Here is a 16,438-nt window from a genome sequence, read left to right as displayed (position 1 = left end):
GGATCACTAGTCACTTTAAACAATGCCCCTTTAAATAATGCCACTTTAATAATGGTTACATATCTTACATTAACCTGTTATGGCTAGGGGGCAGTATTTTCACGGCTGGATAAAAAACGTACCCGATTTAATCTGGTTACCACTCCTACCAAGTAACTAGAATATGCATATACTTATTACATATGGATAGAAAACACCCTAAAGTTTCTAAAACTGTTTGAATGGTGTCTGCGAGTATAACAGAACTCATTTGGCAGGCAAGAACCTGACAAGGTTTCAGGCAGGAAGTGGCCTGTCTGACAAGGTGTCGTTCTTCTTGTCTCTGTTTATTGAAGAGTGAGGATCTTAGCTGTCCCGTGACACTTCCTACGGCTGCCATAGGGTCTCAGAAGGCGGTAAAAAGCTGAATCGTGGCTTTGCAGGCTCTGGCTGAAAAAAAGTAGCGTGTTTGGGTAGTGGCTGGTTACAGTACTGTGAGACTCAGGCTCGTGCCCGCGTCGACCGAAAGCTTTGTTTACTTTCCTCTGTTTAGCTAAAAGGAGATTCCCGGTAGGAATATTATCGCTTTTTTACGAGAAAAATGGCATAAAAATGGATTTTAAACAGCGGTTGACATGCTTCGAAGTACGGTAATGGAATATTTCGATTTTTTTTGTCACGAATTGCGCCATGCGCACGACCCTGATTTACCATTTCAGATAGTGTCTGGGACGCACGAACAAAACGCCGCTATTCGGATATAACGATGGATTATTTTGGACCAAACCAACATTTGCTATTGAAGTAGCAGTCCTGGGAGTGCATTCTGACGAAGACAACAAAAGGTAATCAAACTTTTATAATAGTAAACCTGATATTGGTGAGTGCTAAACTTGCTGGGTGTCTAAATAGCTAGCCCGTGATGCCTGGGCTATGTACTTAGAATATTGCAAAATGTGCTTTCACCAAAAAGCTATTTTAAAATCGGACCTATCGAGTGCATAGAGGAGTTCTGTATCTATAATTCTTAAAATAACTGTTATGCTTTTTGTGAACGTTTATCGTGAGTAATTTAGTAAATTCTTAGTGAATTCGCCGGAAGTTTGCGGGGGGTATGCTAGTTCTGAACGTCACATGCTAATGTAAAAAGCTGGTTTTTGATATAAATATGAACTTGATTGAACAAAACATGCATGTATTGTATAACATAATGTCCTAAGGTTGTCATCTGATGAAGATCATCAAAGGTTAGTGCTGCATTTAGCTGTCTTCTGGGTTTTTGTGACATTATATGCTAGCTTGAAAAATGGGTGTCTGATTATTTCTGGCTTGGTACTCTGCTGACATAATCTAATGTTTTGCTTTCGTTGTAAAGCCTTTTTGAAATCGGACAGTGGGGTTAGATAAAGGAGAGTCTTATCTTTAAAATGCTGTGAAATAGTCATATGTTTGAAAAATTGAAGTTTTTGTATTTTTGAGGAATTTGTAATTCGCGCCACGCCTATCATTGGATATTGGAGCAGGTGTTCCGCTAGCGGAACGTCTAGATGTAAGAGGTTAAGCATATCACATGTATATATTGCATTTTATACCCTCTACTGGATCATGCCTATGCAGCGATGCCATCGTTCATCCATATATTTATATGCACATATTGTCATTCACCCTTTTTTAGATTTGTGTGTGTATTAGGTGGTTGGTGGGGGCTTGTTAGATTAGTTGTTAGATGTGCGTGTAGTATTTGTCGGGAATTGTTAGATATTACGTTATTACTGCACTGTTGAAACTAGAAGCACAAGCATTTCGCTACATATGCATTAACATCTGCTATGTGACCAATAAAACATGATTAGAATTGTTCTGAAAAATGAAAAACATGCAAACCATAGCCCCTCTCTCTCGCTCTCTCTCATAAGGTTTCTTCAAATATTTAACAGTAGTTATATATATGGTTTTGCAGATATTTAGAAAATGGATGACTGTAACGCCCTGGCCATAGAGAGGGTTTTTTCCTCTGTTTTTGGTTAGGCCAGGGTGTGACATGGGTGGGCGTTCTATGTTCATTTTCTATGTTGGTGGTTTAAATTGTTTTGGCCGTGTATGGCTCTTAATCAGGAACAGCTGTAGATCGTTGGTGCTGATTGAGAGTCATACATAGGCAGCCTGTTTTTCCTTTGGGGTTTGTGGGTGAATGTTTTCTGTTTAGTGTGTTCCTGACAGAACTGTTGCTAGTCGTTTTTTTGGTCGCTTTTGTATAGTGTTCATTCGATCATTAAATCCTTTCATGATGAACACACCCTCCGCTGCACCTTGGTCTCATTTAGACGACGGCCGTTACAGATTCACCCACCAACAACGGACCAAGCACCGGAGGAAGGAGCAGCACCAGGAGGGGATGAAGCAGCGTGCTCAGGAGGTGATGGCATCCTGGTCGCTGGAGGAATTGGAGGGAAGAATAGACTGGACTTGGGAACAGCTATTTGACCACTGCAACAACCTGCCGGGGAAGCAGGTGGAGGTGAAGAGGCAGCCCCAAAAATTATTGGGGGGGGGGGCACACGGGGAGATTGGCGGAGTCAGGCGGTAAACCTGAGCCAACTCCCCGTGCTTACGGAAGGCAGCGTAGTACTGGTCAGGCACCGTGTTATGCGGTAAAGCGCACAGTGTCCCCAGTACGCGTGGAGAGCCCGGTGCGCTACATCCCAGCTCCTAACATCTGCCGGGCGAGAGTGGGCATTGAGCCGGGGCGGAGTGTTCCAGCTCAGCGCATCTGGTCTCCGGTGTGCTGTCTCGGTCCATGCTATCCTGCGCCGGCGCTGCGTACTATGTCTCCGGAGCGCTGGGAGGAAGCAGTTCGTCCTGTGCCTGCGCTCCGCCCGTGCTGGGCAAGAGTGGGCATTCAGCCTGGAGTATGGGTGGCAAGCCTACGCACCAGAACTCCAGTGCTTCCCCCACAGCCCGGTCTATCCTGTGCCGCCTCCCAGGACCAGGCCTCCAGGGGATCTCTCCAGCCTGGTCTATCCTGTGCCTCCTCCCAGGACCAGGCCTCCAGGGGGTCTCTCCAGCCTGGTCTATCCTGTGCCTCCTCCCAGGACCAGGCCTCCTGTGGGTCTCCCCAGCCTGCTGAGTCCTGGGCCAGAGCCGCCCGCCAGTCCGGAGCCGCCAGAGCCGCCCGCCTGTCCGGAGCCGCCAGAGCCGCCCGCCAGTCCGGAGCCGCCAGAGCCGCCCGCCAGCCCGGAGCCGCCAGGGCCGCCCGCCAGCCCGGAGCCGCCAGGGCCGCCCGCCAGCCCGGAGCCGCCAGGGTCGCCCGCCATGTTGTTTTTATGTCAATTGTGTGTGTTTTTTTTAAGTAAACATGTATATATTTTGTATAAATGTATTTCTATATTATTTAAACGTCTATAGGATACCCTACATTTACCCAGCTGTTACCTGCAATAATTGATTTGGATCATCAACCATCAGAAGTTATAATTATAGAAGACGATGATTTTGAGGAACAACCGACCAACGGTGTATCTTTACTCGGTCCTACGCCCTCAAGATGATTTAGGTGTGAGTTAAAAAATAAAATGCGTAATAATCTTTATACATTAAGCGTTAAACAAATTGTGTACACTAAGAATACACGAGGCATTATAGGCTCTACCATTGAAAGACCATATTCTACCGTTCTATACGGCCGGCTTTGCCAAAACTCAAAACAACCCAAGAATCGAAGATTTAGCACACATATACACACCTCCAAGAAGCTCCAGCCCTTCGGTATATAATCCTGCACCTACACCATATCCTTGTCCTGCACGGTTCCACAGAACAGCAGTTCAAATACACAGAACTGCATCACCTCTGCCCGGGAAGGCCGACTGGTCTGAAACGATTGGATTCAAGAGCATGCTCTCTATGGATATGGTATGAACAGTTTTTATTAGTTATACATTTTTTTAAAGAATATGTTAAAACTATTTCAAATAATGTTATTTTTTCAGATTCCAATGATACCTATACGAATCTTTCAGTCTATACATCAAGAGGACATCAGGATAGGAAACACATCATCAAGAATTCTTCAGAAAAACAGGCATCAAACAACCAAAGGTAATTTAACTAAAACCCAAGGCCTAACAGTGAGAAACAGAAACAGGGAGTTAGGTGATGTGTTAATATATTTGAAATGTACGGATTAAAAAAAAACATTTTCTCTTTTAGTACTATTATTGGTTATTTAATATAATGTATATTTTATTTCTAATACACTTTTGTATGTATTTTTCTTTCAGACTCCTCCCAGGCCTATACAAACATAGAAGACCCAATACACCAAGAGGAAGAGGAGGAAGAGGATGCCAATGACATTCAGAGTAAATCATCTAAACCGGTTGATACATTCAATGCTGTTAATGTCAAGGATGATTGATGTTGCTGATGAAGGGTTGAGCTATGATGAGGATGATGTGTTGATGTATGACACGGCTAAACAGCTTGATACAATCAATTCTGAGGTAGAGCCAATACTCATTGAAGATAGCATCAATGAGGACACTGATCCTGAAATAGAACTTCAAGATATGTTTCTCACAGCCTTTTACAGGGCTCTAAAAGCCAGAGAGGTCCAGCTATGCACACGTATGGTTGCTTTACTAAGATGTCAGTACAGCCAAGATCTATCCTTCTGGCATAAAACCACGCCACGCTTGTTAAGCATCAATCTGATTAAAAAACGCCCAAACAAACGATAAAAGCTATATGTAACATGGATACTTGTAGAATAACACCAGAACTGATCTCCTTAATTAACCAAATTAACGAGAGAGTTCCAGCCCCCCCACATCAGCCCTCATTTCCTATAACGCTTACACATGAACACCCATTATCACAGGTGAACTTATATCCTTAATTAACCAAATGAATGAGAGCACCCCGCCTTCAGCAGCTACACACACACACACACACACACAACTCCTATAACCCGTACACATTATCCTTAATTAACCAAATGAATGAGAGCACATCATCTTCAGCACCCCCCCCCCCCCCCACACACACACACACACACCTCCTATAACTCCTATACATAATGACAATGAGCAACCACATGATGAAAACATCAGTTTTTTTAATTCACATGTATCAATCAGAGCCATGATTATGCAGTTTTTTATGTGATGATTTTGGATACTCTTGGAGAACTTTTAGAAAGGGCTACAGATTTTGCCGAACCTCGTGATGTCTTACAGCTTGAAATATGTGGAGATAGCATGCAAAACACAGTATCTCTTGTTTTACCCAATGGCGAAGCAGATCTTGAACAATTTATAGCCCTGCTGGAACGTCTTGTTCAATGTTATTTATCCATCATAGCTGATAGGACCTTAGAACTTGTTGTACAAATAGTCTGTCAACCCCTAGGCGGAGGGGGTCAAAGAAGGAAAATTGATAGTCTCATGCAATCCGAAATCATTAAAAAAAGCAGGCCTATCTCATAAACGTTAACACTCCTGGTAATTAGTTATGCTTTGCAATAGGCCTATCACATTTACTCAACCCTGGATGTACTGATCTAGAAGCTTTACAAAAGGCTAGTGAGCTCCAAAAGGCTAGTGAGCTCCAAAAGGCTGTAGGTCTAGGTATACAGGAGGCTGTGGCTTTCTCTGACATAGTAAAATTTGAAAATTTGCTGAACATCAAGATTGTGGTTTTATACCATATTAGAGATAATTCAGCTCTCTTGAAATTCCAGAACAACCCTCAATCTCATCCTCCATATTCTGTACTTTTATGTGAAAAACTCTTTTTTTTTATGGTATTACCAACATCAGAGCTTTCTTAGGAGCACAATATGTGTGTCCATCATGTCATTCAGGCTACAGCCAACAGGGTGGCACTCTTGTCGTTATAACTGTTCAGTGTGTCAGGATGAAAAATGTCCGATGCAGCCCTTACACTTAACACCATGTGAAGATTGTCATCATACATGTCGTTCTGCCTACTGCTACGAAAAACACAACATTGAAACATTGCACCCCAAGGCATGTAAATCTGTAAGCAGTTGTGACATTAACAAGAAATGTCCAAAATGCCATTGCAATTACAACCTTAAAATAGACAACCCCCAAACTCACTTATGTGGTATCATACGCTGCCCAATCTGTAAAGGGCTTTGAAAAGCAGAGACAAAGAAGTGATTCAAGAAGTGGAACATGAGTTCTATTTTCATCCCTTGGCTGAAAATGAACATTCAGAGAAATATGTGTTTTATGACTTTGAGAGTAATCAGGAATCAGGGATTAATTTGCCTATTTTTGTATCTACCATGACTTTCAAGGGTGAAAAGTGGTCGGCAGAGGGCCCCAATTGTGCACTACTCTTTCACTAGTTTTAATTTTTTTTCTTCTACTCTTTCTATGATTCCTATCTTCTTTTGTACCCCTTGATACAACAAGGCGTTGCACCCAGGGTCATAGTCCAAGGTAGTAAAATATTGTGTTTTGTAGACCCCGCCTTCAACCAGAGATACATTGACAGTTTAAGTTTCTTACTCCATGACCCCTGGAGTTGTACAACTATTGCATCGGCATGCATGAAAACCTATCGTACACACTTTTTACCTCCAGTATCTATAGCTATTCCATCGCCTGACAACTACCTCCGACAATTCAAGTCATACTCTAGCAGCTCCATTCAATGGTCGAAGGACTTATCCCATGCTAAAAACATGTTTATTCAACATACAAAAGGGGAAAAAAAGATTGTACCCTACCATGTAGATGGTTACACACATTTTGACGGTGTTGAGACAGTGTATGAGTACAACGGGTGTTTCTTCCACGGTTGTAAATCTTGCTTTGTGTCCCAGGCCATGTGTGTCTTAACCCAAAAGAGTTTTGGGGATATGTACCAGGAGTTCCAAGACAAATTGGAATCTTTACAGGCTGCTTATGGGGTGAGCGTTACGGTTATCTGGGAACCTGAGTGGACAGAACTCAAAAAGTCTGATCCTCATGTTCGAGCTTTCCTTTCCACCTTTGGCATACTCGAACACCTGGAACCCCTCCAGGCCTTGTATGGAGGTCATACCAATGCTTTGACATTACGGTATATAGCGCAACCTGATGAGAAAATTGGATATGTAGATTTTACATCCCTTTATCCTCATGTAGTGAGTTCCTCTTGTTATCCTATGGGTCATCCTGAAATTATTCACCATGACTTTGACTTACCACAAAACTATTTTGGTCTGATAAAAGCAACTGTTTACCCTCCCCAGGGCTTGGTTCTGCCACTGTTGCCTCACAAGGGACCTCAAGGAAAACTTTTCTTTCCCCTTTGTTGCACCTGCAGTGAAAGCAACAACCAGGAAAAGCCTTGTGATCATTCAGACCCATACACCCATATACTGGCCCGAGCCCTGACCGGTGTATGCGTCACTGTTGAATTCTCTAAGGCTATAGAGAAGGGGTACCGTGTGGCCAAAATCTTTGAAGTGTGGAACTTTTCCAGGAAATCAGACACTCTTTTTAAAGAGTACATCAAGACCTTCTTGAGATGCAAGCAAATGGCTTCAGGGTATCCTGCCCCAGTCACAGATCAAGAGAGCAAAGACAGTTCATTTCAGGACCATCATGAAAAAGAAGGCATACGTCTTGACCCTGACAAAATAGAGGTCAACAAAACCAAAAGAAATCTGTTGAAAATGTATTTAAATTCTCTTTGGGGAAATTATCCCAGAGAAGTAATATGTTAACAATGTCAATTATTAAAGATCCCGAAGAATTTATCGAATTTGTTTTTTCAGACCAATATGAAATTTCACATTTTTCATTCTTGAGCCAAACATTGCCCTGGTGCAATGGAGACGTAACAAGAAGTGGGTTCTACCCCCGGGTAATGTAAACGTGTTTCTTGCAGCATTTACCAAGGCCTATGGTCGACTTGAACTATACAATCTAGAAAAAAGAAACGCACACCTATAAAGGCGAGGTGCTGGCTAGCGGAGTAGAAAACTAGAAAATAAGGGAAAGCCGCACACTCTAAGAGCTCAGATGCAAAAATAGAATAACCAACGTTTCGACAGCAAAGCTGTCTTCATCAGGGTATCATCACAAACACTGCGAGATGAGTCATTTATATAGTGTCAAGAGACACACAGGTGTTTGTAATCATGGCCAAGTGTGGCCTAATATCATTGGTTAACTCAAATATTTAAAAAAAATGGCATACAAAGAACATACAAAAAGACAAACAAATGGATAGCATACGATCATAGCATTTGTAGTCTAAAATGTATCTAACAAACAATTACAATGGCAAAATCACAATAATCACAAGAATGGCTTCAGATCAAAGTCTATGTTGAGACCGAAGGGAGCAAGGGTCTTTAAATTAAAGATCCAGGCAGCCTCTCGTTTTAACAATAAATTATCAAGGTCACCCCCTCTCCTCGGGAGGGTGACATGTTCGATGCCAATATAACGCAGAGACGAAATGGAATGGTTTGCTTCCAAAAAGTGGGCCGCAACTGGGTAAGTCAAGTTTTTGCACCTAATGGTGCTACGATGCTCTGAGATACGTACTTTTAATTCACGCTTTGTTTTACCCACATAATTTTTACCACAAGGACAAGTTAAAAGATAAATAACTGCCTTAGTGGAACACGTAATAACACCTTTAATTGGGATAGATTTCCCTGTTTGGGGGTGTTTGAAGGATCTACATTTATAAGTGCCATTGCATTGAGCACAGCCATTACACTTGTAATTTCCATCCAGTATGGGTGCAAATAGACGTTCAGGAATATCTTGGGGTGGTAAATCAGAGTGTACCAATTGGTCTCTGAGATTTCTGCCCCGCGAGAATACGACCAGGGGAAGGTCAGAAAACACATTACCGAGACTATCATCATATTTCAGAATGTGCCAATGTTTGTGAACGATTCCTTTAATTTGTTCAGAGCACTTTGAATAGCGGGTAGTGAGAACGCAAGAATGCGTCTTTTTGCGAGACTGACCTTGAAAAAGGTCATGTCTCGTTTTGTTTTGAATTTTCTCAATGGCAATATTAATCTGATCATTGTTGTACCCCCTCTCCTTGAACTTATCCTGCGTCTCAGCCATATTTCCGTCGAAATCTGATTGTTTTATACAAATTCTTTTGATTCGACAGAATTGGCTGTAGGGCAAACTATTTTTCAAGGGAAGTGGGTGACAACTATCAGCCCTCAACAAACTGTTACGATCAGTAGGTTTCCTGTAAAGATCAGTGTATAGAACATTATCTTCACACAAGATCAGAAGATCAAGAAAACTGATTTGACGTGTATCAGATTGCATAGTAAATCTCAAATGTTCAGAACAGGAGTTAAGAAAAGCATGGAATGCCTGGAGCTGTTCTGCATCACCCCTCCATAGAACAAAAATATCGGCAATATACCGTTTCCAAATACTGATGTTAGTCAAGAAAACACTTTTGAGAGGGTTGAACATGGATTGTTTCTCCATGTAACCCACATACAAATTAGCATAGTTAGGAGCTATGGGGGATCCCATAGCAGTACCCTTCGTCTGAATAAAGAAATCATTTAGAAACATGAAATAGTTATGTGTGAGTACTATTTCAGCCAATGTTATAATGCAGGCACTGGAAGGTAGTTCATTAGGGTCACGTTGCAGAAGAAAATGTTCCATGGCTTCAATACCGCCCTCGTGTGGAATATTTGTGTAAAACGACTCAACGTCAAAAGTAACTAACAAGGTGTTCTCAGGGAGAGGATCAAGAGATTCAATGATAGAGATCATACTGCTGGTGTCCTTTACAAAGGAGGGGAGCTGTTCTGCGAGTGGTCTAATAAAAAAGTCAACAAAAGTAGATAGAGGGGCCGTTACTGCATCAATGCCCGCTACAATAGGGCGCCCTGGAGGGTTTGTAACATTCTTGTGTAATTTCGGCAAAGTATAGAAAGTGGCAATTTTAGGGTGTTGAATGGCCAGAAAGTCATATTCTTTTTTGGTTATCTGACCAGAATTGAAATAACCATCTAGGACAGTAAAGATAGTATTCTGAAATTGGGAAGTAGGGTCACTTCTGAGTTTCTTGTAAAAGGTGTTGTCAAGCAGTTGTTTATGACACTCATTTACATAAGCTGTCCTATCCATGAGTACAACCGACCCACCCTTATCAGCAGGACGAATAAGGACTGACGTATCGGATTGTAAATCAAGCAAAGCTTGTTTTTCATCCTTAGATAAATTATGGAAAGATTTGAACTCCTGTTTATTCTTAAGGAGATGAGCAACATCTTTTTCAACAAGTCTGCAATATGTCTCGATAGAGTGATTGCGATTGGCTGGAGGTACAAAATAACTTTTGCTTCTAAAAGGAGTCGGCGTATGTACAGGTGAGTAACCTACTGGTTCAATAGAAGTGTCAGGATTGGGGGAGCTAAAGTATTCCCTTAAACGGATGTTTCTAAAAAACTTGAACATGTCTACCTTAACGTCAAAATCGTTACACTGTGTTGTAGGCACAAAAGATAACCCTTTATTAAGCAAAGAGACATGGGCAGGGCTCAATATCTTGCTTGATAAATTAAAGACACTCAGTCCTGTGGGTTCTGGGACCGTGTGAACGGTCTCCTCTGATAGTCGTTTCTTCTTACCCCGTCGGGTGCGGCATCTCCTCGATGCGCGTGCCTGCGGCCAACTGCGCCCTTCCGTTGGCCCAGTCTCTCGTTGAATAAAAAACTGCCACTGGAAGCCGATGAGGCGCTGGTTGTAGAGTGTTGGTCAGACGGGGGTGGATCAAAGTAAGCATCATCCCTCCTGCGTCTGCCATGGAGAGGAGCAGGACCTCCTTTGTCAGGGTTTCTCCAAAAGTAGACTTTATCCTCGGCATTGTCTTTTTTGTCTTGGTTGAATTTCTTGATTTTAAGTTCCTTTATTTCTGTAGACAGCTTGTCCTGGAGCTCTTGGTTAGTTTTCATCAGTTCATTGAATATGCCATCATCATTAACAGCTATTTGTAGAGCTGTGCGTTTGTCTTTAATCGTATTATCCATTTCACTAAAATCCTTTGACTTGAACTATACACCCTCGTGGAGCAGCTGCAGAGGAGGGTTCTTTACCATGACACAGACACTGTGGTCTATGTAAGAAAACCTGGTGATTGGAACCCCCCTCTTAGCAACTATCTGGGTGGTTTAACGAGTGAACTCGAAGATGGTGACCATATCATAGAGTGGTCATCCTGTGGTCCCAAAATCTATGCTTTTAGGACTAAAGACAATCATGTGGTGTTGAAAGCCAAAGGCGTGACTCAAAATTATGAAAATGCCTCCCATGTAAACTTGGAATCAATCACACGCTTAGTCGAGGGGTTCATAAATGACCAGAAAGGTGAATAAGAAATGTTTAACTCCTACAAACAGATTGTTAGGGATAAAAACGGGTTCCATCTATGTAATGCCCCACTTACTAAAATATTCCTGGTAGTCTATGACAAGAGATTGCTTGTACCTGATGGGACCAGCTTGCCCTTTGGTTACTGACTTATGTTACAAGTCCTGTGTGTCTTAACCCTTAAGATATAATGGCTGCTGTAGAAGGTTTTGATCCCAGGTTGCAACTACCATTTTCGGCCTTAATCGCAGGCCCATCCAATAGCGGTAAAACTTGTTTTGTAAAAAGTATTTTAGAGAATTCTGAACATGTATTATCTCAGAAACCTGACAATATTGTGTGGTGTCATTCATGTTATCAACCTTTGTATGATGAGTTGTTGAAGAAAATAAAAATCAAGTTTGTTGAAGGAATACCCGCATCCCTGTCTGATGATGAACTTTTACCTCCTTATAAAAACAATCTGCTGGTTTTGGTGCCGGAGTGAACATCCTGAAATAGCACGAGCTTTTACTTAATATACTCATCATCAAAACCTGTCCGTGTTTTACTTGGTACAAAATGTGTTTCACCAAGGTAAAAAAAAGCCATACCATTAGTTTGAACGCCAATTACTTGGTTTTGTACAAAAACCCTAGAGACAAACTACAAATAAACATTCTAGCTCAGCAGATGTACCCTGGAAGGAAATCCTACTTCATGGAAAGGTATGAGGACGCTACCAAAGCACCATTTCCTAATTTAATCGTGGATTTAAAATCAAATACTCCAGAACACAAGGCCATCTTGGGTCATTGTTCTTCAGATCTCATATTATCACTATGTGAGATTGCTTTGAATCTTCTCAAAGGCTGCATTCCACTCACCCTGACCCAATTAAAAAAATTGAAGAGACAAAAGACTGCGATCAAACTCTTTTCCAATAAAAGGGCCAGTCTTCAAAAGAAGAGACAGTCTGGCGGTTTTCTTCTACCTTTACTAAGTATAGCCGTGCCCTTCATCACCAGCCTTATTGCTGCCAGACGTGGGGGTTGAACACAGAGTGTGATGGCCAATAAAATTGACTTAGTGCCTCAACAAGAGTTGGATAGACTTAAACAGCAATTACAGGGTCCTGAAAATATCAGACGAACAGCGGGAAATTATTTGGATATGGCCATGAAGGAAATTTTGAACAGAAAAGGTTTGAATCCCTATGATAAGGTCTAAAAACACACAAACCTCTTGCAAAGGTATTTGGCACTTGGTTAAACAAGGTGAAAGAGAAACCAACCATTTATCGCTTCCCTACCGCAACCCTTAAAGGATGAAGAGCATAGAGAGAGTCATGCCCCTGTAATGCCTGGACCAGAGATCTTACCGGTTGAAGATCAAATGCATGTTGAAGATAATGTTATGCATGACATGTTCACACATGTTACAGCACATAACAGAAAAAATGTTAGATACATTATGAACAAAATAAAAGTAAAAAAATAAAATAAAAGACTCCAAGGGGGCTGCTACTTGAAATGACAAAGGAGAGTTTATCTTTCAGGGGGATGTTGTCAGTGGTTCTCATATGATGGACTTGCTTAATTAAAACTACCACAGCAAGATTGCTGATGACAGAAGACCTCCTCGGTGGCGTCAGTTTCTTAAAGCCCTGGCAGTCCTCAACATTCCACTCTCAGGTGTACCAAACTGTAAGCTTCGCCAACAGATTTAAACTTTAAAACAAAACACTTCAAAGAGCTACAGCACTCCTAACGATGTTCTTGGTACCCATCCCCCTTTTGAAAGGGCTAATAATAACTAATTTATGGATGAGTCCTCACCCCTGAACGCCTCCGGACCTTTTCCTAATCCTGATCTCTCAGGGTGGTTAGACTTTTGAATGACTTGATAAAATTCAATAAAAAAAATGTTTTTTAATTATACAATTTAACATTTGTGACATTGAAACATTTAATGTGAACATACACCTTGATTATAGAGTATTAAAATACATACTTAAACACCTTTGATATTTTCTAACAAAACAATCTACGGTGCTATCATTACTTCTTAAATCATCATTATAAAGAGACATAACATCTTCAAAAGAAACTCCACAGGCAGAATACACAGTGTTGACCACATGTAGTGGAAAGGTTATCTTGTACTTGTTTGATGCTGTAGTAGATCTTTGATCCATTTTTGTTCAAAAACTGTTTAACCTCTATGGGCTAGGTGGGACACTTGCGACAAGACTCTCGTTAATCTAACCACACTGTCCGATTTCAAAAAGGCTTTACAACGAAAGCAAAACATTAGATTATGTCAGCAGAGTACCCAGCCAGAAATAATCAGACACCCATTTTTCAAGCTAGCATATAATGTCACATAACCCCAAACCACAGCTAAATGTAGCACTAACCTTTGATGATCTTCATCAGATGACAACCCTAGGACATTATGTTATACAATACATGAATGTTTTGTTCAATCAAGTTCATATTTATATCAAAAACCAGCTTTTTACATTAGCATGTGACTAGCATGTGACTAGCATTCCCACCGAACACTGCCGGTGAATTTACTAAATTACTCACGATAAACGTTCACAAAAAGCATAACAATTATTTTAAGAATTATAGATACAGAACTCCTCTATGCACTCGATATGTCCGATTTTAAAATAGCTTTTCGGTGAAAGCACATTTTGCAATATTCTCAGTAGATAGCCCGGCATCACTGGGCTAGCTATTTAGACACCCAGCAAGTTTAGCACTCACCAAAGTCAGAATTGCTATAAGAAAAATGTTATTACCTTTGCTGTCTTCGTCAGAATGCACTCCCAGGACTTCTACTTCAATAACAAATGTTGGTTTGGTCCAAAATAATCCATCGTTATATCCAAATAGCGGCGTTTTGTTCGTGCGTTCAAGACACTATCCGAAAGGGTAAATAAGGGTGACGAGCATGGTGCCATTCGTGACAAAAAATGTCTAAATATTCCATTACCGTACTTCGAAGCATGTCAACCGCTGTTTAAAATCAATTTTTTGGCCATTTTTCTCATAAAAAAGCGATAATATTCCGACCGGGAATCTGCGTTTAGGTAAACAGAAAAGAAAATAAAGCATGGGGTCGACTCGGGCACGCGCCTAAGCCCATAGTACTCTGATCGGCCACTTGCCAAAAGCGATAAAGTGTTTCAGCCAGAGGCTGCCTCGATATCGTTCAGCTTTTTCCCGGGCTCTGAGAGCCTATGGGAGCCGTAGGAAGTGTCACGTTATAGCAAAGATCCTCAGTCTTCAATAAAAAGAGCCAAGATGAAACACAACTTGTCAGACAGGCCACTTCCTGCATGGAATCTTCTCAGGTTTTGGCCTAAAGAATGAGTTCTGTTATACTCACAGACACCATTCAAACAGTTTTAGAAACTTTAGGGTGTTTTCTATCCAAAGCCAATAATTATATGCATATTCTAGTTACTGGGCAGGAGTAGTAACCAGATTAAATCGGGTACGTTTTTTATCCGGCCGTGTCAATACTGCCCCCTAGCCCTAACAGGTTAATAGATGGGGGAAATGTGAAAATCCGGGGGGAAAGCCGTAGGAATCAAAAGAAGTTGTGATTTTTCTACCGTCACAGCTAGCCAATCAATGTTCACCAGGCATGTGTTTAGGATGGGTTTTGACAATAAAGATGGCCGGTCGATCTTTCCATTTCTCAGGTACATGGTGTGGCTTGTCGTAGTTAACCTGTCTGGGATAGGGGGCAGTATTTTCACGGCCGGATAAAAAACGTACCCGATTTAATCTGGTTACCACTCCTACCCAGTAACTAGAATATGCATATACTTATTACATATGGATAGAAAACACCCTAAAGTTTCTAAAACTGTTTGAATGGTGTCTGTGAGTATAACAGAACTCATTTGGCAGGCAAAAACCTGACAAGGTTTCAGGCAGGAAGTGGCCTGTCTGACAAGGTGTCGTTCTTCTTGTCTCTGTTTATTGAAGAGTGAGGATCTTAGCTGTCCCGTGACACTTCCTACGGCTGCCATAGGGTCTCAGAAGGCCGTAAAAAGCTGAATCATGGCTTTGCAGGCTCTGGCTGAAAAAAAGTAGCGCGTTTGGGTAGTGGCTGGTTACAGTACTGTGAGACTCAGGCTCGTGCCCGCGTCGACCGAAAGCTTTGTTTACTTTCCTCTGTTTAGCTAAAAGGAGATTCCCGGTCGGAATATTATCGCTTTTTTACGAGAAAAATGGCATAAAAATGGATTTTAAACAGCGGTTGACATGCTTCGAAGTACGGTAATGGAATATTTAGATTTTTTTTGTCACGAATTGCGCCATGCGCACGACCCTGATTTACCATTTCAGATAGTGTCTGGGACGCACGAACAAAACGCCGCTATTCGGATATAACGATGGATTATTTTGGACCAAACCAACATTTGTTATTGAAGTAGCAGTCCTGGGAGTGCATTCTGACGAAGACAACAAAAGGTTATCAAACTTTTATAATAGTAAATATGATATTGGTGAGTGCTAAACTTGCCGGGTGTCTAAATAGCTAGCCCGTGATGCCTGGGCTATGTACTTAGAATATTGCAAAATGTGCTTTCACCAAAAAGCTATTTTAAAATCGGACATATCGAGTGCATAGAGGAGTTCTGTATCTATAATTCTTAAAATAATTGTTATGCTTTTTGTGAACGTTTATCATGAGTAATTTAGTAAATTGTTAGCGAATTCCCCGGAAGTTTACGGGGAATTTGCTAGTTCTGAACGTCACATGCTAATGTAAAAAGCTGGTTTTTGATATAAATATGAACTTGATTGAACAAAACATGCATGTATTGTATAACATAATGTCCTAGGGTTGTCATCTGATGAAGATCATCAAAGGTTAGTGCTGCATTTAGCTGTCTTCTGGGTTTTTGTGACATTATATGCTAGCTTGAAAAATGGGTGTCTGATTATTTCTGGCTTGGTACTCTGCTGACATAATCTAATGTTTTGCTTTCGTTGTAAAGCCTTTTTGAAATCGGACAGTGTGGTTAGATTAACGAGAGTCTTGTCTTTAAATAGCTG

This window comes from Salmo salar, chromosome 11 (assembly GCF_965601325.2).
Source record: "Salmo salar chromosome 11, fSalSal1, whole genome shotgun sequence".
Classification (NCBI taxonomy): Eukaryota; Metazoa; Chordata; class Actinopteri; order Salmoniformes; family Salmonidae; genus Salmo; species Salmo salar.
This window is presented reverse-complemented; position numbering follows the sequence as displayed.